We start from the raw sequence: 21,796 nt of genomic DNA, 5'->3' as shown, positions 1-21,796 counted from the left end.
ATAAGTGCCCGGAGGTGGGTGGGACACAGCATGGGAGCGGGAGTATTCAGGGAGGCTGCCAGGAGGATGCCTCTTCATTGAGCACCCACTGTGAATCTGTGGCTGTCCTGGGCCCTTCCCACATGTTACCTTGGGAGACCCGACAGCCAGATAACCTCCTAGATGCTGGGCCCTGTCATAGGGGAGCAGCATGCCTGTTCCGCAGCTGATAAAATGAAAGCTTAGTGGCTGAAAACGAGAGCTGAGGCCCCAGGAATCCAGTCACCTTCCCACTGCGCTGTCCCTGAGAATGGCCTAGGCTTCGGGACCTCCTGTAAATGGGAGCTTCTGCCTTGACTCCTAGGAATGGACCTCAGCACACCAGAAAGCCTGTCCACCCCGTCTCCGGGCTGTCAGGCTTTATTACACTGACAAAACAACTTGACATAAAAACATTGCTTATTGTACAAACTGCAGAAACCATGAAGTCGTAGGATGTGCCCATGTGTGACATGCCCAAACTACTCTCATTCCTCACAACCCACCCTCTGCCAGCAGAGGAGGGAGGCTGAGCTGCAGCTTGCTGGGTGAGCACAGGGCCTGGATGCAGGCAGGTGGGCCTGAGACCAAAGCACTAAGGGAGCAGGTGTGGGCGTTTGCCTGCATGCCAAAGTGAAGGAAGGACGAGGTGCCCTCTCACTCTCAGGAGGACACACTACTAACAGTTTCATCTCCAAACTTCCCTTTGCTAATGCAAATATGTCTGTAGTTTTTCTTAACATAAACAGGATCAAGCATTACACCCTATTCTGACTCTTGATCCTTTTTTGGCAGGTAGGGAGGGGAGAGAGTGGATCCTGGCCAATTAACTCTCCATTGGCAGGCCCGAGAGGCCTACATCTTTCTACTTTAGAGCCAGGTCCACCTCAGAGAAGACTGAGGTCCAGGACTTCAGCTCTGCCCCCTTGTGAGGAAGGAAGGGTGAGGGGCTAGTCACAGATTTTGGGGGCACAGGCCCCATTCCTAGTGTTGTGGGCCCACATGGGGACCCCCACATGGGGGTCCATGGGGGTCACAGCGTGGAGGCAGGCAGTACCCACCAGGGTGAAGGGAGCAGGGTAATTGGCTGGATTATTTTTGTGGGGAGGGAGGCCTCCTTGAGGGAAGCTATTTTTAACAGTGAGAGAGGCGGAAGTGCCTTCCCTCCCTCCTTTACTGCCCTTTATTCCTGTCATCCTGGGGCCTGGGACCTGCAAGCTTTGCCTGCCTTCCTGGAAACTCTCCGTGTACAGGAAGGAAGAAAGGGAGGAAATGCAAGGATGCCCTTGGCCTGCCAGGCCGCTCTGCGTTAGAGAGGAGGAAAGAGGGTGAGGAGGTTTTATTTATTTAGAGAGGGGGGAAGGGAGGGAGAAAGAGAGGGAGAGAAACATCAATGTGTGGTTGCCCCCATACGCCCCCCCATTGGGGACCTGGCCCACAACCCAGATATGTGCCCTAGACTGGGAATTGAACTGGTGACCCTTTGGTTCTCAGGCCAGCACTCAATCCACTTGCTAGTTTTTTTAAAACCCACCACTTCTACAACCAGCCCCTGAGGACATGACGAGAAGTATTAGAACCCATCTCAAAAATCTCTTAAATTAGAATATGGATTGTTTGGGTTGCAAAACTCTAAAGTCCAGGGGTAGATCTAAGGGCCCCAAAGGAGCATGTCTGGAATCTTGTGTCTCTCAACAAACATCTCAGCCCTGCTCTCCTCTGGGTGGGCCTTGTTTTAGTGGGGCTCACCATATGGGGGGCAAAGGTGGCCCTAGCAGCCCCTGAGAAATAAAGCTCCTTCTTTTCTGGCTGATTCAGCCAAAGCCTGGAGCCAGTCCTCATTGGTTGGCTTCAGTCACATGCGCATCCCTCAACCAATCACAGTAAAGTTCACAGCCAGGCCTGGCTCACTTGCCTGCCCCTGGGCCCCGGGAATAGTCCCAGACCCCCAGGAACACAGTGGTAGAGAATATTGGGTATAGGTGGTGAGTCCCCAGAGAGCAAGGTTCCCAAAAGAAGGTCCTAAACAATGGGAAGACACAGACCACTGATTCCTGCAAAGTTGTGGAGCCAGAACAGAAACCTCCTGATACCCAGGAGAGGCCAAATCATCCAGAGCCTAAAGCCCTGGCTGGCTGTCAGCCCCATCGCTGTTCCCCTGGCTTCCAGCAGCCCATCCTCCTGACAGCTGAAGCTCCAGGGGTGGCAGGGAGGACGGGCAAAGGCAGTGGGGTGAGTATCAGAGCCTGTTCATGAGGGAAATAAGTCAGTTGGCCAGCTCTAGGCTGAGTGGATCAATGCTTACTTCCTGATGGGGTGGGCAGGGCTCCGTGTCCTTTTTCTAAGGCTGCCAGCCATTCCTGAAGTTCTGCTCTATTCAGATCAATGCCACAGGGTCAGCCCTGGGCCTGCGGGTACCTGGGGACAGGAAGGGGCCTGTGGCCTCAAATGAGCAAGACAGTCACTTTCTTGACCTCTCTGTACCTTTACCCCCTCCATAGCACCCCTGGCAAAGACCCACTGAGGTCGGGCAGCTCACATACTCCCAGGCAATCCTTTCACACAACAGCACGGCCCCATCTGGGTGTCATTTCTTCATCTACCAACTGGGGTGGAATATATATACCTATCAGCTGGAGCAGTCACAGCATCATCCTCCATGATGAGTTCGTGCAGTGGGTATTAACTTGGAGCCTTGCATAGGCCAAATGTACAGTTGGCACTATCCATTGTTATCATCACTGTTTTTATTCTTGGGAAAAATGACATTGAGAGAAGGGACTGGGCTAAGGGCCAGACTCCTGGGCCTGGGGTTTTCTCTGTTCTGCTATTCACTGCTTGAGTTATCAGGGGATACCTCCTTTCCCCTTGGCCCGGGTGGAGTGCAACCCTGCACCTTGTGATTTCTGGCCATGGGCTTTGTGCGTCCCCCCAGAAATCCATGTCTGGACCAGCCAGGCACAGTTCTCTCTGACTGCTGCTGGGGGTGGAGGTAAGAGGCAGGACGAGTCCCAGGCTGTGGATACTTGCCTGGAGGAGGAGGCAAGGCTTCTGCTGAGAGCAGGCCTGTGATTTCCTGGGTCTCTCCTGGGTCCCCCCATCCTGTGTCTCTTTGCTTTCACTCTGCAGATATTCATGGCAGGTCCACTGTGTGCTGGACCCTGGACTGTGAACATGCTGGACAGATTTCTCCCTGCCTTACAGACCTGGCATGCCTTGGAGGAGACCAACAGGAAATGAGGTGCTTCAGTATGGGAAAGAATAAAATGGGCCATTGGAGACCCTGGGTGGGCTTCTCCATGAGGTGCTGCTTGAGCTGTCCCTGAAGGAAGAGTAGTTTGGAGACAGTCCAGTGACAGAATTAAGCTAATGGCATCTGAGGGCCTGAATAACTAGCCAATATGTCTGGAACAGAAAGGCCAAGGGGGCTGGGTGAAATGAGGGCAGATAGGTCCTGGGCCTCAGGGACTTTGGCTCTCACATCTGCCCTAGAAGAGTTTGAACTGGGCAATGACATTAGCCTACTTGACATTTCAAGCGTCTCCTGACACAGGGGCTGGGGATAGGCCGAGCTCTAGGGCAGGGGGTTGGGGATAGGAGAAACCTGGTGGGCTCCTGGCAGGAGGTAGCCCTCAAGGCACTTGGATGCTGGAAGGGTTCTGGGGCCATTGTTGAAGCTGCCTGTGGTGTCAGACAAAGAGTCACCAGTGAGGGACTGTCTGGTTTTCACATCTCAATCAATGATTAATTTATGACTGAAACAAATGCATTGTCATTGTCATATTAAGACATGAATATTATAAGAGCCAGCAGACTGAGTCTGCTGCCCACTCAGACCAGCAAGCCCCAGCCAGCAGGGTGCTTCCCCAGCCAACCCCCCTCATGCCCTGATGGCTCTGTGGCCTTGGAAGCAACCTTCCCTGCCTAGGCCTTGGTTTCCTCAGAAGGAGTGGCTCCAAATGGGATGAGAGTCCCTTTGGACTCCCAGCCTGTGGCTCTGAGGGTGCCAGGTCAGCAGATGTGTTTTGAAGGGCTGCTATGTGCCAGGCCCAGGGCTGGGAGGGAGACTGGGCCCCACCCTGGAGGGGAAGAAAGAGAATTTCAGATTAAGAGGAAGCCAGGCACTGGGCAGAATCAGAGGGCTTTGGAAAGGTATGCTTGTTGCTAGGACTCCTACTGTGTGTGGGACACCAAACTCCCTTTCATCTCATCAGCTGTACCCATGTCATGAGAGGGACATTATTCTTCTTGTTGTTGCAACCCCATTTTACAGAGTGGGACCTCAGCAAGGGACATGTCTGGGGTCCCTCCACCTGGTTCTGGTTGTGGACACCCCCCACGCCCCTCGACACAAGAGGAAGGAGCAATGCTCTACCTGGCTGTGGGCTTTGCTCTGGGAGGGCTCTGAGCCCCTTTGCGCACAGGCAGGAAGCCGTAGGGCAGGCATGTGAGCTGGTTAGCAAGATACCTGTGCACATCCCTGTCCCTCTGTGCCTCAGTCCCTGCATCTGAAACATGGGCACCCCATGTGGCTTGGCAAAGGGCCATGTATCCAGGGCCTCTAACAGCTGCTTGTGTGGTGTGATTATGATTGAGGATTGAATTCTGACACAGGAGGTAGGTCAGGGGGGTGGGAGGCGGAGCCTAAAGGGCAGTAGCCTGGGGAGTCAGGCCTGCACCTCTGCAGGGGCATTCTTTGCTCAGTGACCTTGGGTGAAACACTTGCTGTCTCTGTGAAAGGCATTGGATAATAGCTCTGGGGAAGTCTCTGGGCCCAGGAACAAGACATGGCTTGCCTTCCATTGGCCCCTTAGTGCTCAGCAGGGTGAGCACTCTGTGCGTGTGTGAGCATTAGGGTTGAGAGTGCCCTACGCTCATCCTCTTGTCCTAAGAGCTGTTAGAATCCTAGACCTGGAAGTACCCCAGATGTTTCCATCCTTTCCTCAGCCAAGACCCAATCTCCCAGAGGAGGGGAATCTGCTGGCTTCTCTGGGGAAAAGGGGGAGGAGAAGGTGGGCATCTGAGTCACTTCCCTCCTCGGTTACTTAGATGGAGAAGGAAGAAAAGTTTCCTGAGAGCTTTTGGTCCCCTGAGAGGTTGTCTTCAAGGAAAAGGAGGAAAAATCCAGGACACTGTGTGCCAGTCTCAGGCATTGTGGGGGTGTTTGGCTGGAATCTTCTGGGATGTCCCTTTCTCAGCCCTAGGCAGCCATTCCTGGCAAAGGGAGGGGCTCTTGGTCCTGGGGTCAGACCTGGCTTTGAGGCCCGGCTCTACCTTCAATAGCTCTGTGACAGGCAAGTGACCATCCCTCTCTGTGCCTCGGCTCCTTTACCTGTAAAATAAGACCAGTGACTCCAGAGGGTCACAGAGTCAATACAATAACCCTAGCAAGGTCCTGAGCACAGAGCCTTGCGTGTGTGGAGTGCCCTGTTACCCAGTCAGAGCTGTGCTAGGTGCTCCAGGTCGACTGCATCATGAATCCTCACTGCAGCTCCAGGCACTAGGAAATCTCACTACCCCCGCTTGATGATGGGAGCGTGGCCTGGAGAGCTGAAGTGATCTGCTTCCACAGCTGGCCAGTGGAGGTGGTGGGATTTAAATCCCAGACAGCATGAGGTTGGTGAACTCTCTGGGTGGCCTAGGCCAGGTGGCACTTTCCACCTTCCTAGGGCCAGGAGCCTGGGCAGGATCCTAGGCTGGAGCCTGGGGCAGGTAGGGCCTGCAGACTGCACTGTCTGAGCAGCCAGCAATCTGGGCGTTGGCCAGAGAGCCATCCTCCTCGGTTATAATCCTGCAGCCAGTCTCCCTGCTGTGCAGACACATAATTATATTTCACATTAAAGGGGCAGCTGGAGGCTGAGGGGGCCTGGGAGTCATTTCAGGCTTGTGCTCTGGGCATAGACCAGCATCCGTGACCCAGTTCTGTGGCTCCAAGGCTGAGCTAAGGGTCAGACTAGTGATAGAGTGGGATCTTCCTAGGCCAAGGCCCAGCTGGTTAGGTCTGTCTGTCAGGATGAAAGTCCAGGGCTGGCAAGAGGCTGAGAGATCTAAGGCCCAGACAATAGGCCCCAGCAGGCTGGGAGGGCAGGACTCCTGGGGACAGGCTGGGAAAAAGCCTGAGACTCCAGAGGCAGGACTGTGGAGAGAAGGGATAACACGGGAGTCAGGTCTGCAGAAAGGGAAGCCAGAGAGAGGAGCCTGGAGGGGATTGGAGATAAGCCAAACAGAGCTCAAGATGGGAGGGGAGAGATGCTACTAAAGAGGGGGAGATGAAGTGTGTATGCATGTGCATGCCTGGTGTGCAAGGGGAAAGGATTCTATGGGAATGTACGAGCCAGGATCTGGGCGCACAAGTGCACATGTGCAGAACTACCTTGAATGTGCACACATGATTGTGTATGCCCCTGTGCACTTACAACCATCATGTATGTCACAGCATGAATTTTATATGTATAAATGAACTTGTCTACCAGCAGTGTTGCACGCGTGTGTGCAAGATCCCCTTGCCTGTGTGTGCACACTCTATGCACCTGTTTGTGCTTGTGTCCCCGGAGGACATGACACTGTGTGCGCGCGCGCCAGTGTCCGCGCGCGCGTCCCACTGGGCAAGTGGCTGGTGGTGTGTGTGGGGGGCGCATTCCGGGGCTGGAGAGGCGCTTAGCTAGGCCAGAACCCGGGTTGCGGGGGACAGCGGCGGTTCGGCACGCAGCGGGCGTGCTCTCGTTTGAGAGTTAGAGGAGTTGAAGAGCTGGATTCCGGTAGCAGCAGGGCGCGGAGCTGGGGGTGCGCTGAGCTTCAGCCTCTGGCCGCTCCCTCTCTCTCCATCCCTCTCTTGCAGCCTTCCACCGGCCTCGCGGCTGCTACAGCCTCCATGAGAACTGTAGTCTGGGTCGAGGGGCTGGTGCGGCTGGAGCCCGCGGGAGGCGCCGGGCGTAGGAGCGTGGGGTGAGCGCTGGGCCTGCCTGAGATCAGATAACAGTCAGCGGGGGAGGGAGTGCGTCGCCAGCGCTCTAAGCCCAACCGAGGAAAAGGACTACAGCCACGCAGCCGGGAGTGAGCGCCCGGTGCCCGGGGGCGTCATCCAGGGGCGTGACCCCAACCCATGGCTAGACCTAAGCTATTGGTGGTCGGAACTGATGCGCCCCTTGGCATGGAGCGCCCCTGGGTGCTGCCCTAAGGCGGCGGCGGCGATGCAGCCGGTGCGGCTGCGTCCGGGGCCAGGAACGGCCGATCGGAGCTCGGAAGACGCGGAGTGCGCTGCGCCCCGGGAACTGACTGAGGTAAGTGCAGGGTCGTCCAGTTTTGCCCGGGGCCCGGCTTCCCCTCCCCGCAGGCCCCCTCTGGGCTCAGAGTGAGCAGGAGGTAGTGCAACAACTGGGAAAGTGGGGTTGGGAGGGTTTTTCTTCTTCTGGTTTTCTGGGTTTTTTTTCCTTCCCCCCTCCATTGGTGAGCCTTTGGAGGAAATGCTGACTGCAAGCTTGTCTTTCCCTGCCATGTCTCTGGCTACTACGCCACTAGGAACTTCGCTCCTTGCTAACCTTCGTTCTGGGGGCGCTTCGGGAAACTTTGAGGCGCTCTCGGTTCCCTTTGGCTGACTTGCACAATGGGGTTCGGAAGGCACTTTCGTGCCCACCATCAGCTCTGTGCTTGACCTTCCCGGAGACCCTGGGATCAGGGTGGGGCGGGGGCGCTGTCCAGGAGTGGTCCGGAAAATGCCTCAGGCCAAGATCTGAGGGTCCTTGGAGTCGCTTCTCTTTTTCGCTTTCTGTGTTCTAATGGAGTAAAAATATGCTGGAAATGGTGTTCTCCGCTGGTGAGTGAGCCGATGACTCCGACAGAAGCTTTTTGCTTTCAGAAATAGGCCTTGACGGTGGAGGGTAAGGTCCCACAGCTGAGTAGCCCCTGAGGCATCAGGGCAGGGTTCCCTGCGAGGTGTGCCTGCAGGCTCTGGATGTCTGGGGAGGCAGGGGTGAATTGGGTGGGGAAGAGGGCTCATTGAAAGGCAAATGGGGTGGGGAGATCCCGGGGAGACTTCAGAATGAGCTGAGGCCCAAGGGGGTGTCTGCTGCTTGTTCAGATGGAATGTGCACACCTCATGGGAGTACTTTAAAACCTGTGCTCAGAATGGGAGGTCAAAGGAAAGTGTTTCTTTGGAGGTGGGCTTCAATTCTAGGAGGTTCTTCTGCCTCTCCACAGCCTGGACTTGCTGGGACCTGGGGCTACCTGCTCCCCGTTTTCTAGGGGGCATGACCATCCTGGATTGCTGTCTGTGACTATTTCTACTTTTCTTATTTACTCCCTGTGCTCAGGCTGGAGCCCTGGAATAAAGTGCCGGGGGAACCTTTTCCATCCAGATCCACGTCCTGAAACCCTGGTTTGCAGACTCTGTCTCTCCGAAGCACAGAGGCACCCTCGGGTGGCTGAAATCAACAGCCATCTCCTTGAAGGTGTGAGCCCAGAAGGCACTAGCCTTCTGGCCTACCCCCACCGCACTACTGCCCTGCCCGAACCCCAGCTTCCCCTTGTGCTAGGTTGCTCCAGACTCTAGATTGCTGCCATGTGGCCACAGAGAGTTAGGTGCCATGTGGCCACAGAGAGTTAGGTAGGAGATCCCAGTTCTGGGTACTGCCATGGGAGGCTTATGATAGAATAAACCCTGCCCCCAACCTCCTTCCTGGGCCCTAAGAGACTCCTCTGCAAAGTCTGCCCACAGCTTTCTGGTGACTCCTTCCTTTCAGCCAGAGGATCAGAGGTTGGCAGCTCTAAGAGAGGTACCTTGGAAAGGCTCCCATCAGGTAGGGCCAAGACCCCGGGGGGAGAGCAAGGTGCAGAAGGGTAAGGGCTCACTTAAACACACCTAGGGACAAGAAGGGGGTTTCCATTGTGATGGATAATAGAAATTTCTCCACTGGTGCACTGCCGAGCATGCACAGTGGGCACCCTTCATGCTGGGTGTTAACACAGACCTGGCACAGACACAGGCCCTAAGTCCCCAACCATCTCCTTAATCTCCACTCTAGGTGAGTGTACAGCAGAGCCCCCTCCTCAGCCTGAAGGGAATGACCCTTGTTTTGGGAAGGGGACAGAGCCTGAGTTTGTCAGCCTGTCCCTCGACCCCACCCCATGCCCAACTGCCACGTTGGATTCCCATAGGGCTTCCAGGCTGCTCAGGAGGGCACCCTTCCAGATGAGTGCCTAGGGAGGGATATTCAGGGAGCTGTGCTGTGCTGGGAGGAACAGGTGCCCAGAGAGCGGCAGGGCCTTGCTGAAAGTCACACAGCAAGCCAGGGGTTTGAGCAGAAGCTTCCACCTAGCTCTCTGCTGCCAGGCCTCCTGTCCCAGGGTCATTGTGCCCCTTCCCTCAAGTCCTCCCAAAGTAGGACAAGACACTACAATTGATTCTGTGGCAGTGAAATAATGACAGCAATGACAATAGTTATGACAGTAACAGGGACAGCAGCACCCTGCAGCACTGGGACCCGGTCTGCCTGTGGGCAGTTTCCTCTGGCTTGGCCAGGCCTCCAGTGTCCTGGGCCATAGTTGGCAGTACTAGCTGTGGCACCTGGAGGCCTTGGCATATATCTCAGGTGAAAGCGACTGTGTCATCACTCCTGGCAACCTCTGTGGCCCTTGCCCAGTCCCAGACCAAAGGTTGTGGTGCCTCCTCTCAGGCCACCTGATGGCTGCTCTCAGTCCTGCTGCTCCCAGGCCCAGCGCTGGGCTGGGCCAAACCTCTGAGAGGTGCAGCTGACATATGCTGCTGTGTCCCTGACAGGGCTTTGCTGTGACACATGGGCACACCTGCCTCTCCACTGGAGCCACTCCTGGAGCCCTGCCATGGGCTGGCATGGAAGAGGGTCTGGGAGGGAGGCAGTTTGTGGGCAGCAGGAGGGGTGGGGCTGGATCAGTCCCTGGGAGGCTGTAGTGGGTGTGGGCTCAGTCCCATGGGACTGCTGCTCTGGGGAATTGGCAGCATTATGGAGAGTCAGCTAAGGCTGAGGATGAAAGAAAGCTGGCTAGACACTGGGTGATGGGCCAAGCAGGGAGCCTAGAGATTTCAGAGGAGCCTTGGGGTGGGGTAGGGTAGCTGGGCCAAAGCAGGCAGGTTTTCTAGAGGAGCTGGGGATGCAGGCAGGACTGGTACCTTGGCTGGTCACTGACTGAGGGCTCAGCCCTCTGACAGCTGATTTAATTTCCTAATGGTCTGCTAGTATAGATGGTGGCATCAGCTTCATTATACAGATGGGAGTTGAGGCACTGGGAAGGACTTGAACCCATGCCCCTCAGTCCCAGAGCCCAGGCACTCTCTCAGGGACAGAACTGTGTATTTCCTCATTCCATTGACACCCTGCCAGGTACATCTGTGTGTCAGGCTGCCCATGGGGCTGCCATGATGGCATGACATCCCCTCCTGCCACCCCTTCCCATGGGGCTGGTCCCACATAGGCCCGGGAGTCTGCTTGCCATCTCAGCTCCCATGTTGCATATCCTGGGACCTAGTGAAGGCCTGGCCTGCAGTTGGTGCTCACCAAGTGTTTGGTGGGTCAGTGTCTGGGCTGCTTTCTCTGGCCACAGAGACCTCAGTGGGCCCTCTTCTGTGGCATGGGCTGTGGCTGGTGGGGAGCTCGGGATGGAGACCGTGTCTCCAGTGCAGTGTCTGACATACAGCAGGTGCTTAATGAACCAGTGTTAAGTAAGTGGAGGCCTGGCCCTGCTGTTGAGGATATCAGTGTTTGGAAGGAGACTTCAGGACAGACCGCGAGGGCTTGCGAGACCTGTGGTGTGACTGCGGCTGAGTTACTTCTCCTCTTGGGTCTCAATTTGTTGTCTGCAAAGTGGGACTGAAGTCCCAGCTGGGGAGGCTGCTGAGAGCACCCAGGATGGGAGAGAAGGAATGTGAACCTCTGTGTGTGCCTCTGAGCAAGAGGTCTCAGCAGAAATGGGCATGTGGAAAGGGAGCTCTGTGAAGGAGGGGATGTCCGCATTTGTGATGCCAGAGCCTTGGGAATTCATCATTCCAGTGCAGCCTGCCCTTGGACACTTGAGGCCCAGAGAGGGTAAGATCTGCTGTAGCAAAAGAGGGCCTGAGATGCAAGCCTCCTGCTCCTGCTGCATCCTCAGTGCCCCACTCCTTACTCACTCCCTGTACCACCTGACAGACGTTCCAGAGCTCAGGTCTTTTTGCCTGGTTGCTGAAATGGAAGCCTCAGGGGCAGCGTGAGGCTGCGGGGACCTCGAAGACCCCAGGTCTGGTGCCCTAATTGGCCTTCTGTCCTGGAGCATGGGACACAGCTCTGTTACATGGCCAGGTAGGAGTGGAAACCCCTTTCTCAGTGGCTTCAGGGAGCAGGTCTGTGCTGCCTGTCGTCAGTGTGGCAGTCAGTGGGATTGGCCTCCTGACTCCTGTGGGGGACCACCTCTGCCTGCCGGGCTGGACTGGCCTGAGCTCAAGGATGCAGGCTTGGAGAAGGCCAAGGAGCAAAAATAAAAGCCTTCAGAGTGGAGGCTTTTGTCAGGGCACCCCAAGCTGCAGCTGTTTGAGCTCTGAATGTGCATTTGATACTCTCTGGGTGCTTTAGTCTCAGCAGAGCCCTGGGCTCAGGACCCTGTCATGGTTCCCCTCTCCTGCAGAACAGAAGCCACACTCCTCACCATGGTCCCCAAGGCCTGGCACAGTCTGTTCATCATTATTGGCTTCATTTCCACCACTCTTTTCTTCCACTCAGGCTACTTGCCTCCCTCCTTGCTGTGTCTCCAAAACACCAGGCCTGCTGCTCCCCCAGGGCCTTTGCACTTGCTGCTCCCTTTGCCTGGAATAGTCTTCCCCAATCTCTACACACCCCCTGCTTCACCACTTTCAGATCTTGCCTGGATGCCATGTCCTCCATGAGGCTGCTCCTGGCTTTCCTGAATAACATCATGGCCTCCCTTTCCCTGCACTCCTTCTCCTGCATTTTTCTCTTAAAATTTTTTTTTATTGAATTTATTGGGATGACATTGGTTAATAAAATTATATAAGTTTCAGGTATAGGTTAATAAAATTATATAAGTTTCAGGTATATAATTCCACAATACATCATCTGTATATTGTATTGTGTGTTCACCACTCTGAGTCAAGTCCCATTCCAACACCATTTTCCCCCCCTTACCCTCTTCTACCTCCCTCTCCTGCATTTTTCCTGTGTAGGACTTAATGTCATCTGCCACATGATGTTTTATTTGCTTATCTTGTTTACTGCCTGTCCCCCTGAAATGCAAGCTCCTTGTGTGCAGGGTTTTGGGTCTGATTTGCTCCCAGCTGATGCCCAGTGCTACAGCAGTGCCCACTGTATGTAGGGGCTCAGTAAATGTGCAGGGAATGATGGGTTGGCTTGTTCTTGCATGATGCCTGACATGGAGTGAGTGCTCAGTAGCCGTGGGAGCCAGAATTATTGTTCCATTCTGCAGATGAGAAAACTGAGCATCAGAGAAGTGACATCACTGTCCCAGAATGGTGGAGCTTGTTGGGGGCAGAGCTCCGAGCCTTTGGCCTGGCAAAGAGGATCTGAGCTAGCATTTATTTCAGGCCCCTACTCCGCAATGAGCTGTATCTGTGACCTTAGCTGTTTCAAGCTCTGAGCCTGCTATGTCCCTCGCACTTGGCCTGCTTCCAGCTTAAGATGTCCCTACTGCACCCCTGTGAGGGGTAGAAGCTGTTCTCATTGCATATCTGAGCAAATTGAGGCACAGGGAGATCCACTACTCAGCTGTCACTGGCCCCCCCTTCCTGTCCATGTGACTAACCCTTCCTCCAGGAAAGTGTGTGGGGTCCAGCTGCAGGGCTGGGCTGGCCCAGGGCTCGGTATCTCCATTTCTTGCCCAATTAAGCTTTTTCAGGTGTCTATTGGCCATTTGTATTTTGTGTCAGTATGTTTTACTTCCCCTGCACGGTCTCTTTTTTGAACATGACACCCAGATTTAAAATTCTTGTTTTTTATTTTTTAAGATTTGCTATTTTCAACTTGAGCAGCTTCCACTTTAAAAAGACCCACATGCTTCCCCTTAGTCTCTCTCTTGGTCTCCCACTGCCTGGGACAAGGTGAGGCATACTTGAGCAGACAGGTTCCAAGGGGCTGGGACCCTGCCAGAGCTGCTGGGCTCCACCAAGTGCTGGCTGTGGCCTCTCTGGTGGATCCGACTCAGGCAGGGCACTGTCTCTTGAGGCTCACCTCTGGGGCAGACAAAGGACTGGGACCTCATGAGGACCAGAGTGTGTCCAGCTTGCCTGTGGCTGTCACCAGCTCTGACCTGTTGTTACCCTGTGAGGGGGTGTCCTGGAGGTGGAGTGAGATATGACATCCCCATTGTGGGAGTGGGCAGCCTAAGGCCGAGAGGGGAGCAACCACAGCCGGAGGTGGCACAACTCTTTAGAAGCAAGGGGAGGGACAGTGGATGAGACCCTCTGCCCCACGAAGCCTTCTGGCAGCTATTTGGAGACTTACTTAGGGAGCTGGGGCTGGGAGGAAGGAGCATGTGTGGGCATGGGGAGGTGCTGAGCTGTGTGTCTGTCTGTGTGTGTGTGCATGCATGCTGGCGTGTGTGTGTGTGTAATGGAGAGGCTAAAAGGCCAAGGACAAGAGAGGTCAGGGAGAGGTTGTGTGTCCCCCATCCCCTACCCACCTCCCTCTCCTTCCAGCTGCAGCCTGAGTCCCCTGAGCTAGTGGCTGCAGCCCTGCAATTCTCCAGCACTTAAAGCACAAATTAATCGCCACTGGCAGCTGATGTTCTGGGTGGTAGCAGCCGTGCTACCCCCGGCCCCTGGTTCTGTGCCTCTGGGCTCTTGGTTTCAGGCCGAGTCCAGGACAGATTTCCATTAAGGCCTGTAGAGACCCAAGGAGGACTGGGAAGGGCTGAGGAAGGCTGTCCTGTCTCTTCACAGGGCCAGAACCTGGCACAGCACAGAGTGTGCGGGACCTGGGTCACAGGGAGGGCAAAGGCAGGTGAACTCCTGGGGTTCTAAAGGGTGCTGGGATCTTGCAGCAGGTGGGGAGCTTAAAAGTGGGCCTTGTGGAAGTAAGGTGTGGACAGAACCAGGAACCCTCCCCTTAAACACCATCTCAGAGGCCAGCCCTCAGCCTCTGTTGTCTTGCTGGCACGCTTTTTCCCTTCTCAGAGAGGCCTCATTTGTCATTTTGCTTTCAACAAGTAGCTCTGTACCAAGTGTGCTGTGCCTCATGCTGGAGCTGGGGCTGATGTCTGGGAAGGTGGGGAGGTGAAAAAAAACAAGTAAACAGATACATAAAGAAGTATACAGACTTTGTCATATTCTTTTGTTAATTATTAAAATATTTAATTACAAGTGTTACATGCTCACAGTGAAGTAATAAACAGTTATAAGGGTAGAAAGTGAATTTCTCCTTTTCAAACTGTCTCCAGCCCCACCCGAAGCTTTATGTTCTCGAGGTGCCCAACATTAGAGAACCTTCTGGACTGTCTGGGTGCTTATGCAAACATGTGAATGTAGTTATGTGAACATGCTGACATCTACAGCCCCCTCCCCTCCCTCCCTTCCTTTCTTGTTTCCCCATAGGATCATTCCACACCTGCTGCTCCTGCCGGAGCCCAGCACCCTGGGCCCAGGGACTTCATCCTCTCTTTTTATGGGCATTCGGTTGAGGGCTGCATCAAGTCCCCAGATCATAGACTGTTAGCTGTGGAGTCTTTGAATACACAGAGCCATCAAAATGCATGGGTCATGGATTCTTTGAGGCATGAAGTTGTAGTCTCTTTTAACCAGAGAACCTGGGATTGCAGAATTGGCTCATCTTAGCCCCAGGAGAGGCTCTAAATCATTGCCACCTTCCTCAGACACTCTGGGAGCATTTGGAAAATCCAGACCTCTTGGCTCCATCCCCAGAAATTCAGGTTTGGAAGGTCTGGGATAGAGCCTGGGAATCCACACTTTTCCATCTCCCCAGTATCACAGCCCCCAGCCCAGCCCCCTGTGGGGAAATCACCCCCCTGCAGTCAAGTCCCCTGAACTCTGGGGCAGGTCCCACCCTCTCTGGGCCTCGAGGACCCCTGGGCCAACCCAGTCTCTACTCGGTGCCCTATAGACAAGTAAGAGGCCACCACTCTGCTTGAACACAGCAGCAAAGGTGCTTGCTTCCATTATGTGCTCTTTTACGATTCTCAGATGGGGAGAAGACCTCTGTTTGGGGGAATTGGTCACCCCTGATTCATCTCTGAGCTTCTCCACCTCAGGTGCCCACCACCCTGTCATTCCTATAAGGTGGTTTGAATTCAATCTGCAGAACAGTCCCTGCTTTGCTGCACCGAGGGCCCCTGTTGGAAAGGACCTGAGAGACTGAGTCCATGAGAGGTGTCAATCACCCCTGGTGCTCTTCTTTCCTGAGCCTCAGCTTCCCCATATGTGAAATCTGGGCACCCGTATACTCATCCCCTTTCAATGTTGGCTCTTCAGGCAAGGCAGGGGAAGGCCACTCTCTTCCTCTTTCCCTGATCTCCTGCCCTCTGCGTTGTGGGCTGGAGGCTCCTCTGTCCGTCACCGTGGCCTGCTGGGCCTCAAGCTGTCGGCAGCACCTGCTGGGATAGGGCGGCCAAATACTCCTTCCCCAGGCCCTGGGAGCCTTCAGACCACTGGAGGGGGTGCCCTAGAAGACTCTGGGGCAGCCCAGCTCTCCTTGGGGACTGCATAATGGAATAGACCCTGGCTGCCCTCTTCCTTTCCTTTACTGGCCTAAGAGGTGTCCATAGGGCCTGGCCCTGATCCTACAACAGACACCCTGGCCCTGAAGCTCTAGGGCCAGACTCTGGGCCCCATCCTGACTCAGCTGCTCTCTTGGCAGCCTCAGCCCCAGCTGGGTGGTCCCAAGGGGCTCTCCACTCACTCTGTCCCAGATCAAGGGCAGGTAGACAGGGAGTGAGTGGCTGGGGAGTAGCTCCCTGGGAAACTGACCTGATGAGCCTGTGGTCTGTCTCCTCATCTGTGAAATGGGAACCCCAGGGAAAATTGGTTGAATGAATCTATACCCTTGACATTGTGTCTGGGGTGTGGAAGGAGCGCCGGGGCAGCATTCCAAGGGGATCGCCACTCAGGTCCAGAAAAGAAAACAGGTGTGAGGACAGTGGGGAGCAAAATCGGACCCTGTATTAGTTTCCTGTAGCTGCCATAACAAATCACTACAAGCTGGGTGGCTTAAAACAACACAGTTTTATCTCCCAGTTCTGGAGGCCAGAAGTCTGAAGTCAAACTGTCAGCAGGGGTCCCACCTTCAGAAGGCTCTGAGGGAGAAGGGTCACATGTCTTTCTCCTGGCCCCTGTGACTCTTGGCAGGCCTTGGCGTTCTTTGGCTTAATTTTAATTGCTGTGTCTGTCTTCACCTACCCTTCTCCTCCCTGTGTCTTTTCTTATTTTATAAGGGCAATTGTCATTGGGTTTAAGGCCTATCCTTATCAAGGATAATCTCATGTCCAGATCTTTAACTTAATTATATCTGCAAAGACCCTTTACCTAAATAAAGTCCTGTTCACAGGTACTGGGTGAACATATCTTTTTTCAAGAGGCCATTATTCAACCCATTACATGTGATCAACCTGAATACAGTGCCCTGTATCCTGACCTTGTCTTGTTTTAAAAGAATATTGTATTTTAACAACATATCTTGGAGACATATAGTGTTGGGGTTATGTGCTTGGTATCTGCTATTTACCAGCTGTGTGTACTTGGGCAAATTATGCAACTGTTCTGTGTCTCAGTTTGCTCTTCTGCAAAATGGAGGTATTAATGGTTCTTACCCCCGTGAGGCTGATGGGAGCAATCAGAGGTAATGTGGTGAAGCTCTAGGACAGGGAGGGTGTGGTAGATGACACCTTTTGTTAGCACATCGATCGGCAAAATTGTTTTAAAATCTAACTGGTATTTCTTGCGTGAGGCTGAATTTCCATTTTGTTCACTTGCCTTATTTGGATGCACTTCTGTTACTGCACATATCGCTGCTACAAAGACCCAGGGACTTACATCCTCATGCCTGGGCTGTCTGAGCAGAAAGTTCTGGAAATGGTCCTACTGGGTTGGATGGGTCTTTTGTGACTTTTGAGAACGGTCACTGCTGTGTCTTCCATGGTGTCATTCTAGTTCTCCCACCCCTTGGCTGAGTGAAGCATGCCTGGTTTCCTCCACCCCGGACTCCCTACCCGCCTGGCCACCAGCACTTCCTGTCACCCAGACCCTACCAGTCCTGGCCATGAAGAGTGGTGACTCCATGTCAGCCACTTGCCCTGCATTTTTCTTGTTTCAGGGCCAGGCAGAACATCCTTTCATCTGAAAACACCTTCCTGTAGTCCCTCATCTGGCAGCTGCCAACTCCTGTGGGAAAGTTATTTCCCTGGCCACCCTCCCCCAGGTTGAGGTCTGGGAGTTGGGTGGGTTGCTCCTGCCCAATGTGGGGCCCTTTCTCATTCTAGTGGATCTTCATGGCAACCCCAAGGACAGGAAGTAGCTGTCCCATTTTATAGATGTGAAAACCAAGGCTTGGAGAGGCCACACAGCAGCCTAGTCCAAGCCTGGAGCCCAAGGGGAGCTCATCAGGCATATGGGTTTCTCTGAAAGCTCACTGTTGCTGGAGGGCAGAGTTTCACCTCTGCCAGCCAGCCCTGCCCCAGCCCCCTTCCTGGGCTGCTAGACAGTGTCCCTCTGCAGATGGCTAATGTACTGATGAACTGCTGTCATGCCCTGGCCTGATTCCATTTGGCCTGGGGCGCCTGGGTATCCTCGGTCCCCTTCCTTGGCTCCCAGCCGCTGTCAGGATATTTTGGGGGTTTAGCAAAATGCGTGCCCTGGTGATGAATTCAGCAACCCATGGTGTCACCAAGTGCTTTCATTTCTCAGGAAGTGGCATGATGTTGTGCTGAGAATTGGCACTCAGAAATAATAATGAATAATGACTGCTTACCCAGTGCCTTGTGGTGCCAGGTGCTGTGCTCAGTACTTTCTCGAACATCTCATTTAATTCTCAAAACATCCTGGCTGGGTGGGGAGTAGGGCTTGAGAGAGGAGGCCACTGAAGGAGGCAGGTGGCCAAACCACATTTGAAGCCAGACCAGAAGCCTTGCGAATGGGCCTCAGTGTTTCTCTGATGGCACAAAGTCCTTTAAGAATGCCATGGGCTCTGCTGGGCTTTCCCTTGAGGGGAGGTGGGAATGCCCTGCGCTGAGGACCTGGAGATGTCTTGTTTGTGAAACATCTCAGGCTTGGAGTTGTAGAGCTGGCCATGAGCCAGGGTGGTCTGGATTTTAATGGGCATGCCCCTATCTACTTGCTGTGTGACTAGTGGCAGACAGCTTCACCTCTCTGAACCTCACCTCCCTACTCTGAGAAATGGGGCTGTCTGCTCTGTTTAAACTGTGATTGTGTGTGCCAGGTATGAGAACTACTTCAGAATTCTAGATGACAGAGGGCTCTCCGAATCCCATAATGTTCCACATGGAGTCACTGAGGTCCGCAATGGGGAGAGAGGGACTGGCAGAGATGATGTCCATACTGAGTGACCTTCATCCCTTCATCCCCTGTGCTGAAACATGGTTCTGGTATAATATTCCACATTCTTACTTCCACAGAACTAGGATAGAAAGACAGGTCTTTGCTTGAGTGCCTACTGTGTGCTGGGAGGCTCATTCAGGGGAAAGGTTTCATCCAAGGTCTTGCTAAAACTCTCAGGGTGGGATCCTGCCCCCTTTATCCACTTCTTAGACAGAGACGAGGCTCACATCTCTCCATCGGCCCCATGTATTGAGAGTCCCCACCCTCCCTTGGCCAAGTGTGGTGCTTCTGTAAATGTGGAGGTAGGTGCATCAGACTGTCCATGAGCATGTCCATAAATATTGTGAGATGCCCCATGGTATGATGAAGGCAGGTTTGCTGCTTGGGGAGAGAATGGAGCTGTTGCTCACTTATTTATTTATGTACTTATTCACTTAACTTTGGATCCAAAGTAAATCAACTGTGTGGCCTGAGTAGAAGTCTTTGAAGTGAGCAGGGGTGCAGGGTGGGGGTGAGGTGGGGTGGTGTGTGGCAGAGCACAGAAGGTTCCCAAGGAAGGGGGCTCTGGCTTCTTGTGCCACAGGAGGATGCTGTGGCACTGATGCTTCCCAGCATGAGTGTCCAGCCAGTGGAGATCTTCGAGAGCCCTTCAGAGCCATCCCTGGGGCCCTAGGCGGGGGCTAGGGCAGAGAGGTCCCTTGTCAGTTGCTTCCTGAGCCCATCCTAGCCCTCCTGGACATGCAGGGAAATGGAATTAAAGGATATGAACCCAAGTCCAGCTGTGCAGCCCTCTGCTGCGCAGGGTGGCCAGTTGGCCTCATAGACCTCTCTTAATCCAGGTCCTGCTTTTAAGTTTGGAGTGCTGCTTCCAGATCCATCCCTTTTCTCCAGGAGGACAAAAACCCTACCAACACCCTTTCATGATAAAACTTTTAGTAAAGAAGGAATACAGGGGAACTTTCCCAATTTGATAAAGAATATCTACAAAAAACTTATACCTAACATCATACCTACTGGTGTGAAACTCAAAGATTCCCCACAAAGGTCAGAAACTAGGCAAGGGTGCCCCATTGCACCACTCCTCAACACCACGCTGGAAGTTCTAGCTAATGCAATAAAAGAACAAAAGGACATAACCAGTATACATATTAGGAAGGAAGACATAAAATTGTCTTTGTTTACAGATGACATGATTGTCTATGTAGAAAATCTGAAAGAATTGACAAAAAGGGAAAAAAAAAACCTTCCTGGAACAAATAAGCAATTATAGCAAGGTTGCAGGATAAAAGGTAAATATAAAAAAGTTGGTTGATTGCTTTCCTATATATCAGCAATGCACAAGTGGAATTTGAGATTAAAAATATCATTTACATTAGCCCCTCCAAAATGAAATACTCAGGCACAAGTCTAACAAGATATGTATAAGATCTACATGAGGACAGCTACAAAAATCTGATGAAGGACAGCAAAGAAGGACCAAATAGATGGAAAGGTATTTCATGTTCATGGATAGGAAGATAATATTGTCAAGATGTCAGTTATTCCCAACTTGATCTATAGATTCAATTCAATCCCAACCAAAATCCCAGTAAGTTATATTGTAGATATTGACTGATTCTAAATGGATTTTAAAGACAATAGAGAGGCAAAAGACCTAGAACAGCCACCACAGTATTGAAGGAGATGAACAAAGTTGGAACACGGATAGTATGCAACTTTAAGACTTACTGTAAAGCTGCAGGAATCAGGACAGTGTGACTTTGGTGAAAGAATAGACAAGTAGATCAATGGACAGAATAGAGAGCCCAGAAACAGAACCACATGCAGTCAGTGGATCTCTGACAAAGAATCAAAGGCAATACAATGAAGCAAAGACAGTCTTTCCAACAAATGGTGCTAAAACAACTGTATATACACATGCAAAAAAAAAAATGAATCTAGATACAGTCCTTACCCTTCAGAAAAATTACCTCAAATGGACTGCATACCTCAATGTAAAATACAAAACTGTAAAACTCCTAGAATATAATGGAGAAAACCTAGATGACCTTGAGTATGGTGATTACTTTTTAGATAGAATACCAAAGGCACAGCCCATGAAATAAATAACTGATAAGCTGGAATTTTTTAAAATTAAAAATTTTTGCTCTGCAAAATGTATTGTCAAGTGAATGAGAAGCCACAGGCTAGGAGATAATATTTGCAAAAGACACATCTGATAAAGGGCTGTTATCCAAAATACAAAGAACCTTAAAGTTCAAAAATAGGAAACAAGCAACCTGATTATAAAAAATGGGCCAAAGTCCTGAACAGATAGCAAAGAAGATACATGGATGGCAAGTAAACATCTGAAAAGATTTTTCACATTAAATGTTGTCAGGGAAATAAATGCAAATTAAAATGAGATACCAGTAACTATTTGGCCAAAATCCAGGACTCTGACATCACCAAATGCAGGTAAGGATGTGAAACAACAGGAACTTAAATCGTTGGTGGGAATGCAAATTGGTATAGCCACTTTGGAGGACACTTTACCACCCAGCAATCATACTCCTTGGTATTTACCCAAGGAAGTTGAAAACTTATGTTCACACAAAAACCTGCCCATGGATGTGTATAGCAGTTTTATTCATAGTTCCCAAAACTTGTAGGCAACCAAGATGTCCCTCAGTAGGCGAAGGGATAAGTGAACTGTGGTACATCCAGACAATGGGATATTAATCAGCACTAAAAGCAAATGAACTATCAAGCCATGAAAAGACATGACAGAACCTTCAATGCATTTCACCAGGTGAAAGAAGCCAAGGTGAAATGGCTGCATACTGTCCGATTCCAGCCACATGCCACTCTGGAAAAGGAAAAGCTATGGAGACTGTAAAGAACGGTGGTTGCCCAGGATGGAGAAAGGGAGATGAATAGGCAGAGCACAGAGGATTTTTTAGGGCTGTGAAGCTACTCTGTATGACATTATTATGGTAGTTATAAGTCATTCTACATTTGTCCAAACCCATAGAAAATACACCAACAAGAGTGAACCCTAGGTAAACTATGGACTTTGGACAGTTATAATGTGTCAGTGTAGGTTCATAGATTGTAACAAATGAAACTTGCTGATGAGTGATGTTGATAATGGGGGTGCTGTGCATGTGGCGTGGAGGGAATGTGGGAAATTGTTACCAAACTCAAGGGACTCACCACGTAGGTGCTTTATTCAAAAACAAGAGGTGGTTGTTGCAA

At 52.3% G+C, this 21,796-nt stretch overlaps 1 protein-coding gene across 5 annotated transcripts in view; it reads left to right on the top strand.

Annotated features, from left to right (window-relative positions):
• The first annotated feature begins 1,227 nt into the window (after window positions 1-1,227).
• KCNJ12 (potassium inwardly rectifying channel subfamily J member 12) overlaps window positions 1,228-21,796 on the top strand; it is a 55,472-nt gene continuing 34,903 nt past the window's right edge. For 2 of the 5 annotated variants that reach the window (XM_045199275.2, XM_045199273.2), the window contains exons 1-2: window positions 1,816-2,250; window positions 3,148-3,259. The gene's annotated coding sequence lies outside the window, so the exon portion shown is untranslated. Of the gene's footprint in view, window positions 1,347-1,815; window positions 2,251-3,147; window positions 3,260-6,664; window positions 7,299-21,796 lie in introns of those variants that run through there. The other 3 variants (XM_045199276.2, XM_045199277.2, XM_045199274.2) reach the window with 2 other exon arrangements.

The sequence above is a fragment of the Desmodus rotundus genome, chromosome 9, assembly GCF_022682495.2.
Source record: "Desmodus rotundus isolate HL8 chromosome 9, HLdesRot8A.1, whole genome shotgun sequence".
In the NCBI taxonomy this organism is placed as follows: Eukaryota; Metazoa; Chordata; class Mammalia; order Chiroptera; family Phyllostomidae; genus Desmodus; species Desmodus rotundus.
The sequence above is the reverse complement of the archived record's forward strand: the minus strand, read 5'-3'. Positions and strand labels throughout refer to the sequence as shown.